General features: G+C 42.1%; 2 protein-coding genes across 2 annotated transcripts in view; one reads left to right on the forward strand and one right to left on the reverse strand.

The window, feature by feature from the left end:
* Med12l (mediator complex subunit 12L) overlaps positions 1-15,887 on the reverse strand; it is a 304,160-nt gene that overhangs the window by 140,066 nt on the left and 148,207 nt on the right. The window lies entirely within an intron of this gene.
* The window catches only part of P2ry14 (purinergic receptor P2Y14), a 51,853-nt gene that overhangs the window by 2,268 nt on the left and 33,698 nt on the right, over positions 1-15,887 (forward strand). Inside the window, exon 2 of the mRNA XM_038347259.1 lies at positions 2,141-2,237. The gene's annotated coding sequence lies outside the window, so the exon portion shown is untranslated. The remainder of the gene's footprint in view (positions 1-2,140; positions 2,238-15,887) is intronic.

Raw genomic sequence — 15,887 nt, forward strand, 5'->3', positions numbered from 1 at the left:
GCATCATACTTGGAGCTGTCTGGAGCGTTGTTAGGAAAACACTACATGCTTACATAGCAGGCACAGAAAGGACTCAGTGTTCTCAGTTACGCTGGCTCAAAGAAAGAGGAGATAAAGGAGGAAGCTGGCAAGCTCTCTGTGGCCACCTACTCCACGTGAAATGTCAGCTCTCCACTCCACTCCTTCCTCCTAAGCTCTGCCTTGGTTTCTGTCACCTGCAGGTCTAATCCTTACACTTCACAATTCCAAGAGTGAATGGAGAAGCAAATAGCCCCAGCTCAAGGAAAACACAATGCCCTCCCCACCAACACTCTTTAGTGGGGATGAAGAACATGTCAATCACCCGCTTTATCAGAGAATGTTTACACATGGGAGACTCCTGGTAGTAACTGGCCTCTAGAGACTCCTGAGTTCATCTTTGCATCCCTGAGTCTATTTACCCAAGAGGCTGTACTGCAGCTGAGTATAAAAAGAGCTCTCTCTATTTGTGGGCATTCTCAGTCCTTTGTCAAAGCAGCAGTAAGAACTATTTGGGTTGTGGGGTGGTCTGGAGAAGGAATGGATCTCTGCCAGAGCCAAGTAGGGAGCTTCCCTCAACAAGCTCTGGTTTCAAAGGCCTATGCCAGAAGATGAAACACAAATATCTATACCTCCCGCAGGGGGAAAAGTATGTGTGTGCCGACTGCTGTCCCATCCCCAATGTCCAGGACACTGTCTACTGCTTAGTAAGGACATGGAGAATCCAGAGTAGTACTTGGTGTGCAGTCAGTGTAACTGCAAACACACAGCTTAAGCTTTTAAGACAAGATAAACTTCAGACTTAAGCTATTAGACCTCAGTTAGAAAATGGAACCGTCATGAATACATTTGAAATGCAGGGGGCCTTTGGTTATTCTTCCATTGTTTGGATCGCTTTCTCAGGCTCCCTTTGTGGACCCACCTTTGCTCAGCAAGGAGGGAAAAGGAGGGGAGTCCACGAAAAAGGTAAGGAAATGTAAGAGCCTCCTGAAGAGCTTTTGGGAACAATGGTACTTCTCACAGTCTGCTGAGATTTTTGTAGTCAGCTTGTGCACACATGGGGAGCCCTCCATCCACATCTGTATGTTCGACATTCAAATTTAATCAACAGATCAAAACTACTAAGAAAAGTAACTGCACCTGTAACAAACATGTATAGACTTTTTGCTTTCATTATTTCCTAAATAATATGCTGTTATTTATATAACATTTATAATTAAGTTTTGTAACAAATATCAAGATGATTTAAGGTATTTATATAGGATTAGTATCAGTTATGTGCAAATACACTGCTTTATATAAATGACTTCCCATGACTGTGAATCTCCAGAGAACTTGAGCAGTGGTGGATGCTGTTATAACACCAAGGGAGTTGAGGACAAAAGAGGCTGCTGTCCTCTGTCCAGTGGGAAGGATGCAGACCTTTCAAAGCTATTCCTACAGAAGTCGGAATGAACTAAGCATATAAATAGTAGCATAAGCAGCACAGCCTTATCAAACTATTAGTATGTGATAAGTTCACCTGTAGACCGACTCATGAGCTACTTGTCAGTAATGGTTAAATATGGGGAAAATATGTGGAAGAAAATGGCCAGCAACAGCCCTTATGTAACAGACATGGCCAGAGGGATCAAATCATTATGCCAATGCTAACTCTAAATTTCTAGGGAGCTCCAGTGCCACCCCATGCCGACCTTGCTGTACTCTGCAGTCTCCTCATGAGTGTGTCAGCAAGAGCCAAGCCTTGCTCTTGGTCACTTACTGCTGTTTAACAGTCAATGGTGATGTTTAAAAAGGAAAGTCTCTGTGGGTTACTACCTGTGTGTCTATTCACCTTCTGAGAAAGAAGCACAGGAAAAGGTAACAAGACAAAATGTGGCAGAGGGGAGGGCAAGGAGATTCGTCCAGGCTGCTATTCATGTTACTCATGCAAAGGAAGCAGCAGAGGCCAGCCTGACACCCACACCCCACACACCCCACACCCACACACCCACACATCTCTGCCTTTCCCTGGCTTCCACTTTCTAGCTTTTGCTGAGTTCTTACTGCCCTGATTTGGTGACAGACCGGCCCATGAGCTCGTGGCTTCTGTCAAGTTCCTGATTTTCTTCTTTTCTTGAAGACAAGGAAGAACTCTGCTTGAATGTCCTCTGGAACCTACATTGAGACATATCCCAAAATGCCTGTGGTCTGACCTTCAGTACAGGAGCCAGAAGCAGGTAAGGAAATTCTCCTTGAAATAACTGGATGCATGAACGGAAGGGCAGGTCTCGAGCGGGGCAGCACTGGGCAATCTTCACTGATGTCTTACTGTAAAGCTAGGTTGTGTTTGAATGTTGTAATTGACTGGAATGTTAAATATTTGTCAGTAATAACTTGGGGATCCAAACCTTAAGCATTATAACTGGTGATGATTTGGGTTTCCTAATTGTGTTTGACATATCTGCAGTGATTCAAAAGAAACTGTTTCAACAGTGTTTACCCAGGGCATTTCAAAATCATGTGAAAGTTATTGAGACAGCTTCTCAAAAGTAAATCCACGGTCATATTCCCTCTTTCAAAACTTTAATTTCTCCTTTTCTGCATCTGGATGCATATGCATATAACAAATTGTGTCTCCCTGAACATACATTATACTTACCAAGCATTTAGCTTGGCCCTTATACAGCAAGTTAAGTCTAATAACACCTAGTAAAATCTGCATTTGATCTTCAAGAGGCATGAAAGCCAAAACAAAATAATTATCCTATACATAGCAAAACTTTGCAGATACTAACTTTCACCCTACAACTAATCAGCTCAATTACTGAAAATACTTGACCAATGTTAAATTCCACTCCTAGGACTGAGAATGGACCTACAGTGTCCGCAGAATCACTGCAACCCACCCAGAGCATACTATTTCTGTTTTATTGTGGGGGGTTTTGTTTGCTTGTTTTACTTTTTAAAGGAAAATTGATTCTATGAAGAAAATTACTTAAAACTAAAATATAATGTATATGCTTATCATTTTAAAATATGAAAAAAATCAAAAATAAATTATTTGTACCAAATAATCTAAAGGTTAATGTAAAAATAAGAAAACAAGGTATTCACTAAATATATTGAAGTAACAATTTTAAGTTCTACAAGCACATGAAATCTTATACCTTAGTAACATTAATAAACACATACAAGCACACACATACGATCACACACTCACAGTATGTATGAAATATATACTGTCATGCCTTTTAAACCTAAGGAAGAAGTAACAGAATACCAAGGTACTCAAAGCATAAAGACCCAGTTAAGGGAAGTTGGCAGTGTGGGTAATGGACTGCCATTTACTGGCATGTAGCAGCCCTTCAGAGAGGAAGCAGGAACTGACAAGTACCTAGATGAAAGGCAACAGAGGTGATCTCACCAGGAGCCAAAATCCCCCTCGCACACTAAGAGGCTACCACATCTGCTGGTTCCTGCAGCCCAAGGACTCCTATCAGTCCCATCTGGTGATCGTTTTATTTGCTTCCTGTTCTTCCTGATAGCCACCCACTGGACAGCTAGTCCTCACCAATCCCTTTAGTCAGGTACTTTAGTAGGACTGTTTTTTTTTTTTTTTTTCATTAAATTAACCCTGACAATGTTAAATGAAAATATCACAGCCAGGAAGATAGAGCGGTAAGGAGAAATGTCTCTCAAAGCCAGTGTAATAAAGGACAAAACAAGATGAGAGAGTTCAAAGTTACACCAGGCAACAAGGTACTAAGAAACCTTCCTAAGTATCCGGTCCACCAAGCTCTCTAAACCCCATTCCTATTTTCTGAGTCACAAAGCATCAATTCAGATAATATCTGTGAAGTCATTAATAACATCATGTATGAAGAAAATACACAGTAAAATGAGGGACAACAATGTTGCTTTTAATGTTTTCACAAAGAATAGCATCATCAGAAAAAAATAATTACACAATAGAGCATTAGAAAACATAATCTAGCAACCCAATACAGTATCTTTGAAGACTAAAGCAGTTCAGACAGAGCAACAGAGAGTACAAGGAGTTTCCTGATGATGCTGAAACTGGTGACCTGTGGTCCGCTTATTCTCCAGTGATATAACATTCGTGCGCGCCTTACTAACATGCTGCCTAAGTTTCTCCCTGTTACCTAATTACTAAATGAATGCTGAAGGTGACAGACACCCCAGCACCTCTCCACTCACACTCCAGCTATGATGTGACTGAGGACTGCACACTAGTCTTTAGCACAAGCTAGTGAGCCAAGAAGGAAAGGAACAATGGTCAAGACACTTCTTACAGACTCAGGATGCTCCTGAAATCACCTGCTCAACACAGGAGCAGCAACGGTTGCATATTCCCTGAAGTAAATGTTTTTAGAATAGACTTAATTGTTGAGGCTTTTTAAAGCCTGAAGTTCGTAGAACTGAGGGGCCATGTTCTCTGCACAGGCTCCTGCGTTTCCCTAAAGACAGAAGCAAATGAGTTATCTTGATCTCTCAGCATGGGCCAACTCTAAAACACCAGTGACATTGTGTCATGGGCATCTATTTGTGTTTTGAAACCATCGTCTAATGGAGGAAACAGAAAGAAATAAAAGTTACATGGACCGAAAATTAGGAATCCAATAGTGCCAAGTCTGTTTAGGCAGAGTTCTCCACGGAAGGGCACATGAGTGAACCTATTTGATGTGCAAATACTTGACCTTCAATCCACTGAATCAGAAACTCAAGGGTCAGAGCTCAGCAGCCTATGTTTGAACAAATCCTACTGGTGATTCTGAAGCACAAATCTGAGCTTCACCAAGCAGAATGATCATACAAATACAGGCATACCTGTTACTTGGATAAAATTATAAAAAGTGCTCTCTATTTCATAGTGGCCTGGTCACCCCATAGACAAACTGAGTGCTTTAGTCCTGACAAATTAGCGTCTGGGGCTGCAAATCAGCTATAAGTCTACTGCTGCATCCACGGTCCCGATGAAGTGCTTCCTCAGGAGAGTCTGGGCACATCAGTTTAAGAGAGCCAGCCACATCACAGGTGAACTACCTTTACATTAAAAGCACTTATGAATAAAGCATGTAAAATCTAGTTTAAATTCTCAGCATCCTGAGCAACATACAGCCAACATATAAAACAGAAATCCCTACACGTGATTTCCCCAACTAGGTCTTTAAAATTGCCTTTATTAAATCTGACTCCTCCTTTTGTCTGAGATAGCATCCTAGAAAATGATATCACTAGGAGGTAAATTACTTATCCTTCTAGTAACCCCTGGGCTATAATAATTCACAGAAAAACCAAGTTTACCAAGAGGCTTCTCAATCCACCTGCCCTTTAATGTTGAAGACGCTGCTTTGGTATCTAATCAATTTCTGTTTCCTTTGAAAACTTCTGACTTTACTCAGCCCAAATTAAATTGCTGGCCTTTCATTCCCCATGGAAGTTAGCCATCTGCTCTTTGTGAAAAGCATCAAATGTCTTACATGTCATGTTCTGACTGTTCATCCTCCAGATAAGAGGAGGTTTGTGGTTTCTATTCAATTAAGATACCAAAGAGGAGAGAAAAGGACCAGCTATACGTGCCCAGAAGAAGCTTTATGGTTGGTGTGGTCATCCTGGCAAGGAACTGAATGCTTGGTTTTCCAGGATCACAAAATTAGCTTCTAATATATTACACACGGCCACTAAACTCTATTGTGAGTTAAAACCACACAGTCTGGAAATATGCCCAATTTCTCTTTTTTAATAGGAGAGTGTGGGATGTTTCCCAGGATGAGCTCACCAAGGCTTCACAGAAGGAACATTTCCATCCTGCTGTAAAACACGGACAACGTCCTCCCCTTAGTCTAAGGCTGTTGAAGGAACACTCTGCAGTCTACTCTGGAAACACCGACTCCTTACCACATGGCAGCCACACTCGAGAAGCGGGCCATACTCAGCCATGAAGCATTTTCCTCTGGACCCCATTCCAATGGGTCACATTGAAACCTAACTTTTAATATAACCCCTACTCTTCTTATTCAAATACTAATTGTCTAAAAAGTCAGGCCAGTGATCTTTGACCAGATAATTTCTTAGGATATATTTTGAACTTTACAGAAATTTTGAGGATACTCTAATCTCACAAGCCAGTGAATACTTGCTGGCTTGTCCTATCTCCCTATCCTAGCCCAGTGGGAGCTTACAGCACTACACTTACTAATAACCATAAGAAAATTGAGAAAATGGGCCTTGGTGTTCAATATGCTCTTCCCCTCCTGACTCCTGAAACCGTCCTTCTGCCTGCAAGTACCACCTTTACAGAAGTGAAAACGGGAAGGGAAAGGATGAGGTCTGACATGAAAAGCAAACCTAGAGCCAAGTGCCCCTGTTGTCACCAAGTCTGTGATGAGTTTGAATGCAGTCCCCTTAACTGGTGCCACTAACACAGACTGCTTAAAAACATAGATTAAGTTTAACCAAAAGCACAGGGCTGAAAGAAAGTTTCTGGAGAACAAATACTTTATACTCTGTGTATGTGTGTGTGCATGTACGTCTCCACAAGTATGGATGAACTACATGAGGGTAAGGGAACAACATTTGGAAGCTAGTTCTCTCCATCCACCATTAGTCCCAGGGATAGAATTCGAGTGAGTAGGCTTGGTGGCAAGCTCCCAAATTCACAGACCCATTTGTTAGCCTTTAAATACATTATTTTACCTCCGAACGCACAATGCCATTTACTGATCAATCTTTTGCTACTGTGGCAAAGCATTTGACTGCCTAATTACAGACCTGCAACTGATTTCCTTCTGTACAGATGTAGCATACTGCTAGTCCTGTCTGGCTTCTTAGTCTATTTCAAATAAACAGTAAGACAGAATTTTTAAACAACTAAGAAGTCACATGCGTAAAATAACTCAGGCTCAGATCAGATTGCCAGTCCCTGAAGAGACCTAACTCTGTTCTTAACAGTTAAGTTTCCCAGACAATGAAGAAAATAAGGAAAGCCTTATACCAAACTGGCAACAAGAATCACAAGTTTTATCTAAAGCCCCTCTCCGCTAAGCCACCTTGGAAAAGGCAATGGTGTCCTGTGCTTCCGAAAACAGGAAGTCGTACCCTATGCATTAGAACAAAAAAACAAGGAACAGAACAATCATAAGAGATGTACATTCTGTAATAAGATCCTCTAGTTTTAAATCCTGACCATACCACTTCGTTTGATGCAGCCTTGATTGAGCTACTTAATGATTCCCTGCCTTACTTTCCTCACCAAGGTAACATGCAGAGTAAATGAGTTAATACATACTATCCCAGCACTATGACTGGTGTGACATAAGAAAGCAATCTATGTACACGGATGCCACCGTGTTCTCTCTCAGTAAAACAGCTCAGTGGCAGTCTAATGGCTGTAAGAACCAAAGAAACCAAAGTTATAAAATTAAATTGCTTCGTATTGATTGCTTTTTTTCATTCATAAAAACAGAATACGATAGCTGTTTAGAAGGATCAGTGTAATAACTATCACGTGCCTGGTACAAAGTTAAAAGCTAATATATGATAGTTACTAACACAAAAAGCCTGACGCATATACTTACTGCAAATCCAAAGGCGAAAGATGTCCCTTTCTATGCATCTATCCCAATCCAAATTACCTTTCCAAACAAAGCACGAATAAAATACATGACAAAATCTAAATATATATATATATATATATATATATATATATATATATATATATGACTCTGTGATATAGCAGGAGGTCAGAACAAGGAAAAAGTTGTGAGTGCTTTGCCTCAGAAGAGGAAAGTAGGAAACGATAGACTAATATATGGGAATTACACACTTAGCAAATGGATAAAACGTCAGCTAGGTCATTCATGTCCCCCAAACACAGCTTGTTTTATTTTCCATTTCCCTTTAAGAATGTTGTCTCTCTTGTCAGATGCTCCTTGGTCCAATGAAGGTTTAGAATTGTTTCTTCAGGTTCCTCAGCTCTTTTCCAGATTGAGTTCTTGTCTTTCTAGCGTACTTTAAATTCTTTAGCAGATGTATAGAGTGTCTTAGGTACTTTTCTATTCCTTTAAAAAAAATACTAGACCAAAGCAACTCGTATAAAGGAAATGTTGCATTCAGGCTTTATGGAGCCAGAGGGCTAGAATCCAGGATCATCCAGCATTGCAGCAGGTACGTAGGTGTGGCACTGGGGCAATAGCTAAGAGTTCAAGGCCTGAGATACAACCATGGGACGGAGAGACTGGGAATGGCGTGGGTTTTTCAAACCTCAGAGTCTGCCCTCAGTGACACACCTCCTCTAGCAAGGCCACACCTCCTGAACAGTTCTGCTAACAGGGATCAAACATTCAAACACATGCACCTATGGGAGCCATTCTCATTCAAACCACCACACAGTGTGATTATCTCCTCCTAATGATGTCAGTAGTGTCTAATGAAAGGCAGAAGAGTCAGTTTTAATAAACTCCAATGATGATTTTCCTTTTACCATCAGTGTATTTTGCAACCTGAGAAACCATCACTTGTCCACAGCTGGGTGGTTAGTCTGCTTCTCCCTGGCAACATTGCTCTAGCTGTTTATGATGGGAGCACAGAGCATCATAAACCACTTTGCTAACAAAATAGTTCTGCAAAGATATTTTATAAACATTGATAACTGAGTTATAAATATCTTGTGAGTCAGAAAACTGTATTTTCTGACTAAAATCAGTCTCTACAACGGCCTACACTGAGCCTGAGTAACAATTTCTACAGAAAACACATCAAGGAATGAAGTCAAAACCAGACTCAGGCTAGAGAGACTGCACAGTAGTTAAAGCGCTTGCTGCTCTCATAGAGGACCCAAGTTCCAAGCATTCATGCAGGAGACTCATGACTGCCAGGAACTCCAACTCCAAGGGACATGACACACTCTTCAGGTGCATACTCACATGCACATGTGCGCACACAGTCATACATTTGCACACGCGCACGCACACACACACACACACACGATTTTTTGAAAAAAACAAAGCAGATGTACACTTGAGCCAGGCATGATGATTTATACCTTTAATCCCAGTAATTGGGAAACAGAGGGAAGCAGATCTCTGAGTTTGAAGCCAGACTGGTCCACATATAACAAGTCGCAAGTCAGTCAGAGATACAATGATACTTAATGAAAAAATGGAAATAAAAAACAGAACAAGGTGACAACCAAGAAGCATCTTTTCAAAATGAGATCTATGGTTGCCCCCGCCCCGGTGTAAAACTGAAACTAATATTAGGAATTCAAAGTTCCAGTTTATATACATCAGCAGTTTAACTCCATACAGAAAATAGTCACCTTTACCCTCGTTGGAATAATTACTATGTCACTGGTGTGGAGTGGGTTCTTCCATATGAACCAGGCTCCACAACACAGAGAGCAGTGGCTCTAAGCAAGACTTCCCAATGAATAAGATGTGTTTCAAGTTCCCTTCTCTGTGGCCTAAGTCACTGATGGTCAACTACAAGGTTGAGGTGCTCCTACGCTTCTTCTTGAAAAAATATCAGGTTAAAACATAAAGAGATCATTGCTGATATCTAGATAAAGGTATCATTATTCATAAAACATGTTAAATTGGAGCATTTCAAGCTATTTTCTTGAGATTCATCGTGAAGTTAGAAGACTTTCAAAACATTCATCTCCAGTCCACTGGGTTTTGGAACAATGAATACATTTAGTAGAGCAACAGAGCGCACACACAAAGGTTAAAAATGCTATTCTGAAGAGCAGTATTTTGACAGCTGTTTCCTGGTACTGAGCCTTGTTTAACAAGGTTCACTTCTTATCCTGATTTGGAGCTCAGCTTCTCGCGCTGCACTGCAGCTGGGGAGTGGTCATGGGAAGCATACTATCGAGCAAAGGCTCGAGAACTTGTGTGGACCTGGAGCTGCTGTTTTCAACAGTTCTCTCGTGACACTATCATTTCTCCAAGGTCACCAATACACCGCTCAGGATTTAGGGTGAAAGATAAAATGGGAATGTATCGTAGGCACCTGAGCCTATTCATTCCTTTAAAAGAAAAAAAAAAGAGGCATTAAATTTCTGGTTCTCAAGTATTTCAATGACCAGCATTTCCTGACCAGCAGTTTCCTTCGTGTTTTTCTTTATGTACAATGTGCAGTCCTTTCCAAAAGGGTGAGGTGTACAGGAAGCAAAACCTCCCAGTAAAGATTATTGTCTTCCATCATATATAAGAGATTAATGATTTCAGTCAAAATTATTTCCTATTCAACAGTATAAGAAAGGTGTCCATGTCAAAAATGTACTTTATGATATAAAAGTAATAATTCTAGTCTATATAAGTTGTGTTTGATCTTAAGTTTGTTCGTTTACTTTGTGTTATACATGTTACCCAAAGTTTCTCTGGTTGGGTATTTCAAAGTACATTCAATGACAGGGCTCAACTATTTTACCAGTTTGTTCACGTTTTTATTTTGATGAATTCATGATGTCTTTGTGTGTCTTTGTAGTGGCTGCTGGTGATCAAAGCAGGGACTCTGTGCATGCTAAAAACATGCTCTAACACTGTGCTATAGCCCCAGCCCTCTTTTTTCAAAGAATATTTCCAATACTCAAAAACTGAGGCTGTGAAGTGCAATCTTATTACCAGAAATCCAATGGCCTTTACAAAGTGTGCAGAACCATCATTACAATAGTTGCCATAGCAATACTGCAACACAAAGAAGTACTGGGGTGAAACAAGGTGGGGGGAGCGCGAGAAGCACCGAGAATAAAATGGAGGTGCTCTGTGCATCCTGCGAAGCTCATCCTGTGCCTTGGGCTTAGGAACTCCTGCAATGAAGTGAGTTCAAACCTAGGACCATGAGAGAGGGTCCCAAGCCTTCCCCCAATCCTCTGAAAATGTCATATACCCCTCTCATTTTAGGTATTCCAACTTATTTTCATCTGTCAGGAGAAACATTTATTTCAACAAACTGCACCCTCATCCATATACAGCGTATCAAAACAGAAGCCTCCCTGGTGAGGCTATTTCCTCCCTCCCCCTGGAACACTGTTTTAAAGCCCTCAAGGTTGGCCCAGATGGACCAGATAGATGTTTCCTACTACACAGAGAGGATTTCTGGCTGGACATACTACAAAACAATCACCACTAATGTGAGGAGAGGTAGGGGCTACGGATGGGGAGGGCCTGTAAGCGCACACTTAAGAAGGTATGAACACAGACTCTAAAGTATCGCAGGATATCAGACATAAACAAACAAGTAGGTAATAAGCAAGGTTCGGTGGCAAAGCCTTTAATTTGAAGATTCGGGAGGTAGAAGCACGTGGATGTCTATGAATATGAGGCCAGCCTGGTCTATGCATTAAGTTTCAAGCCAGCTAGGATTTACAGTGATACGCTGTCTTAAACAAACAGGCAAAATGCTGAGAGGTACGAAATCAGTCAATGGAATTTCTGCTCCCTGACTCAGTTTCTCTAATCCCTTTCATTCTGAGAGAGTGTATGCAAATGTATGTAAGTGTGTAACTCAGCAAGTGTATAAACGCAGATGTGTGCATGCTGAGGCTTGCAGGTGGAGGTCAGTGTTTCAACTTGCTTGAGAATGAGTGGGTTTTGTGGGGTTTTTTTGTTTTTTGTTTTTTTTCTGTATTTCCAATGTATATGCCAGGCTAAATGACCCTTGAACTTTCAGAGATTCCACTTCCAATCTCCCCATAGAAGTGCTGGGATCACAAAGCTGTCTTTTACATCAGTTCTGGGGATTCAAACTCAGTCTCCAAACTGCTGCATCAGGCATCATATTCTCTAAGTATCGCACTCCTCCTCCACCCTCCTTCACTCATTCTGATCTCTGTGTGAGGCACCACCCTAGAACATGGATGGGTCCATTTAGCGCCAGACTTAGGATCCCAGAGAAAGACCGCCAGTAAACAAGTAACTAACAGCATCAAGAAAAGCTTTGAGAGGGGAGAACAGGCACAAACATGGCCAGCTCCTTCCCAGGTAAACCATCTGGGGCATTTCAGCATCACTACATCACAACCTTGTTTGGGATAACAGCATGCTCTTGTGCAAAGGACAGAGTCAGAACCATGCTTTGATGCAGAAAGGAGATACAGGCAAGAATGGGGCCTCCTGTGATGGAAACAGTAAAGCCCTCCTTAAAAGAGAAAAATCTGCTTTACAGTCTACCCGAGCAAAAGCCTGGGAGGAGGACTGATTACCCTGGGGACTGATGACCCTGGGGATGTAAGGAAACGGGTGGAACAAATGCCCCCCCCCAATAAACTATGAACAAATGTCAACGGCCTCAGCGCTCAGCAGTTCTTAAGTGCTTCTTCTGAGTTCTCTTCCTTCAGACAGGGTAACTGTCCAACTCTCTCTTCCAGGAACTAAAAGTCAGCCTGCCCTACTCTCAGGCATTTCCCTCCCTCCCTCCCTCCCTCCTTCCCTCCCTCCCTCATTCTTTCTTTCATCTTTTCAGGAACTCTTGAGTTTCCTTGTAGGGAATCTGACTCCACACCTCAGGTGCCATATTAGATAGAAAAAAAAAAAAAACAGGCTGGGAGCAGGATACAGTGTGGGAACCAAGTTGAGATGGCTATGAACGCTACAGACCAGAACAGAGAGGTGTAAACTGAGGCAGCCCGAAACAGGAAGAGTACGGGGAGATTTTCCAAGGCATGGTGATGTCCTTCGTGGGAGGTCATGAGGAAGACACGTCACCAGAGGGAGACAGAGAGGCAGTGCACACAAAGGATACAGACAGTGTGAGGAGGAAGCTGGGTGGGGCAGCAGTCAGAGAGAGCCACGCAGGCTGGGTTTGAGATCTGAGTTTCATTCTGAATCAATTGTAGCCCCAAAGAGAGATGGGGGCAAAGAGGGAAAACTGGGAGACTCTTGCCTTCACCAGGACTGAAGGAAGGTTCTCAGCAATGAAAGTCACAACCTGAGGAGCAACAATTTCACTGCAAAAACACTGATGATATCCAATCCATATAAGAAAACCCTGCACTCTGACTGCGGCTCAGCTGAGAGAAGGTCACTCGGGGCACTCACGAACCAACGAGCAAGTTTCTTTAAAATTTCTGAGAGAAGATGTTGTCAAGACAAGCCTTTTGCTTAGCTGACAAAACGCACTGCTCGTGCTTTCCCTGATGAGGAGCTCAGCTCCTGGGGCAGCACGTCCAATGATGACATACATTGCATGCTATGTGAGCACCAACTCTCTGATGCACATCAAGTAATTTCTAAATAAGGGAAGAGATCCCAGCAGAGGTGTACAGACAAAGCTCAAAAGCGAGCCTTGGAAGAAGAAAGTGGAAAGAACCCATAAAGGACTGGCATGTCCTGATGCCATTCTTCAACTGATTGGTGCACAGCCGCACAAAAGAAAAGAGGGAGAGCTTCCGAAGTTCACAGAGAAAAGTCACCCAGATACAGAGGAGTGGGTCAGGGGGACGCCAGAGACCCTACTGGGTCCACGATTTTCTTCTATGTTTAAAAACTGCTCACGGACAGCTGGCCACACTAACATCAACACTGCTTGGTGAGCATTACCTCCCCAGATTCTTTCCACAACCCCATGGGATACAGAGACTTTTTGCCAGTTTACTGATGCTTAGAGTGTCTTACCCAGTGAGTCAGCTGAGAGACAGGGATGGAGTGTTTAAGTCTGGCAATTCCAACCCTTAACCTCTGCAATGTATTAATCCCTGAGAATCTTACTCGCAGGGTGTATTAAATCAATTTGTCCTCAGATTTTTTTCTTTCAAACACCATTAAAGGAAACGTTAAAAGTTTCACTTAGTGTTCTGAGAAACAGTTTTAAGAAAATTAAATTAATGATGAAGCATTTAAAGCTTTGCTGCTTGGCAAAGCTGATATGACCCACGCTGCCATTAAGCTCAAGATCAAAGTCCAGGCTAACTTCCCAAACAAATGCTATTTATAAGCAGTGGATATTTTGTCCGTCCTTGTTGGGATAATGAACTGCCACATTTGTTTATTTCCTTCTGGATTGAGATGCTTATAAGCGTCCAGCTCTAAAATGTGTCATGTCATCCAGTCTGAACTCCAGCAGATGCCCAAAATTTCAGGGCAAGCTGAGAAGGCTCCTATCAGCAGGCACGGTTTGGGCAGTTTCCCAGGCTAGTAGCACTGGACCAAACACAACTCCAGGTGACTCACTAAAGGGCACTACATCATCCAAGAGGCCGAGGGACTGCTGCTGATTTACCTCTGCACCTACGTCTTCCACGCACAAACTCTGGAATCCTCACTCATCATGGTAATCTCCTCCTACCAGCAGCCATTTGTCACTATGGTGACTCATCTTCATTCTAGGGAAGGCAAGTGCTTAAGGATAAAGAGCCCCAGCAATCACCTGCCACAGCTCAAATCTTCAAGGTACAACCTCAAGCAAGACCCTGTTTCCCCTATGGAACCTCACTGACCTCACTGTTCGGCCAAGGGGACATTGAAAGTACCTACCCTGTACACTGCCAGGTTTTAATGAGGTAAGACAAATAAGGGATTTAGCATGGAAGCTAGCAATAGGCCTTGTACGCTACTGAAAACGTCCCGGTTAGGTATGATTAATGCTATCATTTTCCTACTGTGCTGATAAAGATCCCTTCCAGTGTCAAAGTCACCAAGTGCATTTCTATTAATTAACTAATTAATTAATTAATAAGTCTCTTTGAGACATGATCGTTCTATATAGTCTTGACTGTCCTAGAACTCTCTATATGGAGCAGATTAATTTCAAACACAACTATTCACCTGCCAAGTGCTGGACTTAAAGGCATCAAACACCATGTCCCAGTGACTTTATATTTTAGTTTACTATTCACGACACAGTAACTGTTTATCCAAGGATAAATATTTCTTTTTCTACTTTATTGATAAAGTCCATGCGATCCTGTGTAAATGAAGGGAAAAGTAAGTTTTTAGAGTAAAACTGGACTCGCCAAATTCCTTACACACTATTGGCACATGGACCACAAAAAGGCAGTACCATTTCTTAGCTTTGGTGGAACAAGCTGGTACCTACTGCTGCCAGCCAGATGTCAAGGCCACCCATAGGTCCATTCTTACATTACCACTAGAGCCAGGATGTAAACTCTTGCCTCATTAATGCTGCAGGCAAACTACATTCCAGAGTTATTTATAAAAAAGCAACTGAAAATAATCACTCACTGCTCAAAATACAGTAATTGTAGTGGGCTGAGTCCTAAAAGGTAGAGTCCCATTTCTAGGACAACACTTAGGCAGGAATTCACCAATCTCCTGTATTACAAATAATACTAACTGTAAATTTATTCTGACTTCCATTAAACCCTGAAGTCTGTTCCCAGGCCAAAACTGCAGAAACCTGCTAACTTCGCAGTGGTTTTCAAGTATTAACAGGGTTTAATTACAGCTCCCGGGGCCATCCCTAAAGCAGGTTTCTGGAGGACGTCGGTTCCAGCAATGTCTTAGGCAGTACAGGTCCTGATGATGACCCAGCGCCGACCTTTACCAGGTTAGAGAATGATACAGGTATTGAGGCTTTACTCTGAAGGGAAACAACCAGCGCCAGACAGAACGATCTAAAGAAAACAAATGTCCGCCTCTCTGCTTTATTTCTGGTGCATCACCTAACAGTTCAATTCACTCCAGAAAATATCTGCTCAGGTCCTTATAGTCTGGACTAGCACAACAGCTAAGTGGGTGAGGGTACTCACCACAAAGCCTGAGTTTGATCCCCGGGACCTACCTAGGAAAAAGAAGAAACCAACTCCCACCAGCTGTCCTCTGGCCTCCATCTGCATGCTGCAGCACATGCTGTAAAATGCACATATTGATACATGCACTAAAATCAATGTTAATGTTTATAAA

The sequence above is a fragment of the Arvicola amphibius genome, chromosome 11, assembly GCF_903992535.2.
Source record: "Arvicola amphibius chromosome 11, mArvAmp1.2, whole genome shotgun sequence".
In the NCBI taxonomy this organism is placed as follows: domain Eukaryota; kingdom Metazoa; phylum Chordata; class Mammalia; order Rodentia; family Cricetidae; genus Arvicola; species Arvicola amphibius.